We start from the raw sequence: 5,248 nt of genomic DNA on the forward strand, positions 1-5,248 counted from the left end.
ATTAGCTGGGCCAATCACTCGGGCCCGTGCCAGAGATCTTAACTTCGTCATGCTACTGAAGAATGAGGGCCCAGAAGAATAGACGACCAGCCCAACTGCGGCCCATAGTGGACGACCTAGGGTTGGCCGCCCCTAGGGGCTGCACCCCTCTCTATTTATCCAAGAGCTGCGCCTCCTTTGTTTTTGGATTTTGTTTTACGTTAGCTTTAGCTACTCTCGAACACGCGCAAATCTGCGCTGTCTTCGTGTATTCAGAACTCCACCCTCGAGTAATAGATTAGATTGCTCGCATCTTTTTCTTGTTCGTTCTTCGATTGCGCACAGGAAACGATCTTCGTGATCAGGCCGATCTCGCATCAGCAAGGTCGATAACCACATGGAGTTGGTTCAGCGATTGCATTGGCGCCTCGGGCTTGCTCGTCGTAGTCGGATCGCAAGGGTCATCTTCCACCAAATCGGAATTATCTCTACTCGCCGAAAGATCGGGCACCTCAGCTACATCAACCCCATACCTGGAATATCTCCTCCGAGGAGAGCTGCCCCTCGACAAGGCCGAAGCTCGGCGACTGGCTCGGCGCGCCAAGTCGTTCGTTTTACTGGGTGATGAAAAAGAGTTATACCACCGCAGCCCCTCAGGCATTCTCCAACGATGCATATCCGTCGCCCAAGGACAAGAGCTGTTACAAGAAATACACTCGGGGGCTTGCGGTCACCATGCAGCACCTCGGACCCTCGTGGGAAACACTTTCCGACAAGGCTTCTACTGGCCGACCGCGGTGGCCGACGCCACTAGGATTGTACGCTCCTGCCAAGGGTGTCAATTCTACGCGAGACAGATGCACCTGCCCGCTCAAGCCCTGCAGACAATACCTATCACTTGGCTGTTTGCCGTATGGGGTCTGGACCTCGTCGGTCCCTTGCAGAAGGCACCCGGGGGCTTCACGCTCCTGCTGGTCGCCATCGACAAATTCTCCAAGTGGATCGAGGTCCGACCCTTAACCAGCATCGGGTCCGAGCAGGCGGTGGCGTTCTTCACAAATATCATCCATCGCTTTAGGGTCCCAAGCTCCATCATCACTGACAATGGCACGCAGTTACCTAGGAAAAAGTTCCTGGACTTCTACGAAGACCACCACATCCGTGTGGACTGGGCCGCCGTAGCTCACCTAATGACAAATGGACAGGTGGAGCGCGCCAACTGTATGATTTTGTAGGGACTAAAACCGAGGATCTACAATGACCTCAACAAGTTTGGCAAGCGGTGGATAAAAGAACTACCCTCGGTGGTTTGGAGTCTGAGGACGACGCCAAGCCGGGCCACGGGTTTCTCGCCGTTCTTTCTAGTCTATGGGGCCGAGGCCATCCTACCCACGGACTTAGAATACGGTTCCCCGAGGACAAAGGCATACGACGACCAAAACAACCAGACCAGCCGAGAAGATTCATTGGACCAGCTGGAAGAGGCTCGGGACGTAGCCTTACTACACTCGGCGCGGTATCAGCAGTCTCTGCGACGCTACCACGCCCGAAGGGTTCGGCCCCGAGGCTTCCAAGTGGGAGACTTGGTACTTCGGCTGCGACAAGACGCCCGAGGGCGCCACAAGCTTACTCCTCCGTGGGAAGGGTCGTTCATCATTGCCAAGATTTTGAAGCCCGAGACATACAAGCTGGCCAACGATCGAGGCGAGGTCTACAGCAACGCTTGGAACATCCAGCAGCTACATCGTTTTTATCCTTAAAATGTTTCAAGTCGTTCATGTATCTCGTTTTCTTTACATGCATAAATAAAGTCTAACCATCAAGGAAGGATCAGCCTTGTCTCGGCAAAGCCCGACCCTCCCTCGGGGGCTAGAATGTGGGAACCCCCTCTGCGTCAAAATTTTCCTCAGAAAAGTTTTCTACCAAAACGACTTTTGTGCTTTTCGACTATATTGATAACGGAATCCTAAAAACGACGAGAGGAACACTTAAACGGCAAGGCCGACCGAGCCGAGGGACTCCTACGCCTCCGGGACACGGATACCTCACTCATCACCTTCCGTGAAAAGTAACTCACGCTCGGACAAGGGATTCTGCTACCGACGAACAAGTCCTAACGCACGAAACGAGAGGAAAGAAAACACAGCTTTATAATCCGACACTAAAAATGTTTAGGCCTCAACGGCCGCAAAAAACATACGCATACTTAGAACAAATTGTTCCTGCAGGCTCAGACATCGGCAGGGGGAGGAGCAGCACCCTCAGCGTCGTTTCCACCCTCGGCAGAATGTGGCCCGGCCTCAGACGGTGACACGGGCGGAAGGATCTCCACCTCAAAGGAGGAAGCCAGCACCGCGCTTGGGACCTCGACAGCCGCGTCAAGCCTCTGGACCTCGGCTAAGGCGGCCTCCTCTTCGTCGGGTAAGCAGTACCCCTCGCTGATCCGCTCCAGATCCACGTCGTAGTGGGAAGCGAGAACGGCGAAGGCCCTCCTAACGCCGTGGTGCAGCGCCCCGTGGAGTCTGCTGTGCACATGGCCGCCCAAGGCCCGCAGGTGACTCTGGGGGGAGCTACCCGAGGGGACGTCGTCGAGGCCAAAGGCCCGGCCAAAAGCCAAGATGGCCTCGGACATGGCCACGCGGTCGGCCTCCTTCTGCTCAGCCACCTGGGCAAGCGCCTTGCAGTTCTTGACAAACTCGTCAAGAGCCGTCTCGAACCCTACAGACAGCCGGACAGTGTCCTTCAGACACGAGGTGAAGAATGGAGACAAAAACAAAGTCTCAAAGCGGGCAAAACATACCTTCGGCCCGGGCACGCTGCTGCGAGGCCACGGCTTGGGTAGACTGGGCAGACCCAACGACCACGACCAGGCCCTCCGCAAGGGTCCTGGCCTGAGCAGACGCCTCGGCTAGCCGCTCCGTAGCCTCAGCCAGCTGAACCCTAAGGGCCTCAGTCCGGCTCACGGCCTCGGCAGCTTGGCTCCGAGATTGGTCCCGCTCCCCGATGACCTGGCCAAGCTCCAGCTGCCGCTGCTGCATCTCCTCAGCCTAGGAGGCCACCTGCTCCCGGACCGACGAAGCCTCCGCTCGTGCCGACACCGCCTCTATCCGCGCCGCTGCCTCCGACTTCAGCTCATCACAGAGCGACCGAAGGTCTGCCACCTCGGCGCTCCGTTGGGCGAGGCGCTCGTTGGCCTCGGTAAGCGCGGCCCGCTGGGATCGCAGCGACTCCCAAACGTCGCTTTTGCGGCGGATGAACAACGACTTGGCGGTGCTCACGTCCGCAAGCTCCTGAGGAAGGAAAACAAGATGTCACAAAGAATGCCCTGGTCACACAAGGTGTACGTCTAAATCCTTACCTGGAAAACCCTGGGAACGTCCCTGGAAAGGATTTCCATGGTCGACCGAAGCGACCTCATCGCCGCCTCGGTATACTCATCGAAACTATCCCGAGACTTCTCCTCCAACTCATCGTTGCGGGAGAGGAGGGGCTCCGAGGTGTCGCGGCTCCAGAACCAGAGCGGCTGCCCACACCACTCATTGGGATTGAGCTGCGAAGGGGTAAGGGCGCTTCTCCCCAGGACAGGCCACGGTTCTGCGCGCCCCTCCACTAAGGCGTTGGGTCCCCCTGCAGTCGATGCATCAGGTACCACCGTCGTTGATGTACTGGGCCTCTCCTCGGCTAAGGTGGCGGGCCTCCGATCACCAACCTCGGCAACGACGGTCGCCCTCTCCTCATGGCCGAGAACGGGGAGGTCGGGGATGACCACAGGCGGCGGTGCCTCAACTATCCCGACGTCGGCGGCGACGGGCGGCTCCGCGGGCGAATCAGTGACGGCCCCGGCAGGAGTCGATGCCGGCGCCGGCAACAAGTCAGGCGGGCTCGGGGCCGCGGCCGAGTCAGCAGCCTCCCCTGGCATGATGGCCGCTCCAACACGGGGGTCAGCCTGGGAGGCTTGCCCCATGGCAACTCGTGCCGCCTGGGCCCCCCCCGCCGGAGGGCGCCTTATGCAGAGGCCAACCAACCGGCATGGCGCGCCGCAGCACCGGCTGCAGAGGCCGGCCCCGTCTTAAGGGACTTCGTGGGGGCCAGACTAGCCAAGCCCTGCCTCCGCTTGCTGAAAGGAAAAGAGAGAGAGCAAGCTCAAGACACACAGTGAAAAAACCAAAACAGAGGTATCCTCAGATACTTACCCGCTCCGGGGCAAGGCCAATCGTGCCTGCGGAGAGGCCCCTCGGGCCCCGGTCTCCGCAGGCGCTACCAAGGGTTGCCTCGTTGCCGGCTTTGGCGCCATTTCCGCCTCGGACGCCCGAGCCACCGAGGGAGCGGCCTGCCCAGGCGTCGTCATGACGGCCGAGGGACCGACCTCCTGTATGGCCGGCGCGGGCACCTGCTCTTGGGGGGCATGCGATTCGGCCTGACCCCCCGGAGTCACCCCAATCATCTCGACCAAGGGGTCAAGTACCCCCTCGGCCTGCCTCCGCTCCTCGGACTGGGACCTTGGTGTCCTGGCTCTAGGCACTGATGGTGCCAGCCCACTTGGAGGCTGGCTCAGCGACCCCTGGCCCAGCCTCGGGTCCGGGCTGAGGCCAAGTCAGGCCGCCATGTCATCATCTTCGTCATCATCATCATCATCATCGTCGTCGTCGTCGTCAGGCGTCTCCGGCGACGGCTCCAATGGGAGCCCATCCCTCGCCTGCCTCCGACGACGCTTCTCCAAGGCTTCCCGAGCTCGCATCCTCTCGCGAGCTTAGGCCTTTTCCGCGTCCTTCTTCTCCTTTTCCTTCTCTGCGGCGAGCCTACGCACGGCTCGGTCCGCCGCGTCCTCCGGGACCTGTGGCCGGGCGAGTTTAAAACTCCTCAACCCCTGAGGACGAACAAAAATCCCAACAGTAAGAATCAAAGGCGTAGAAAACTCGGCGCAAAACAGAAGGAGGATCGGACACTTACCAGGGACACATACCCACGGTCGGGACACATCGCGGGCTGGCTATGGGCACCAGCATCCAGCCTCCCTACCGTACCCGCTACCCGCTTGAGGAGGTCTTCGGCGGGGAGGGAGGTCGAGGACATTCACGAGCCCTCCAAATCGACCCCCAGCTTCATCTTCGAGAGCCGCAACCGCCGCTCTGCCAGAGGGAGCACCCTCCGGCGATGTATAGCGGCGACGACCCCCACAGCGGTAAGGCCCTCATCTCGTAACTTCTGCAAGGCATGCAGAATAGGCTGGAGCTTCTCCTGGTTCTCGCGCGTGGCCCCCCAGCGCCAG

This window comes from Zea mays, chromosome 9 (genome assembly GCF_902167145.1).
Source record: "Zea mays cultivar B73 chromosome 9, Zm-B73-REFERENCE-NAM-5.0, whole genome shotgun sequence".
In the NCBI taxonomy this organism is placed as follows: Eukaryota; Viridiplantae; Streptophyta; class Magnoliopsida; order Poales; family Poaceae; genus Zea; species Zea mays.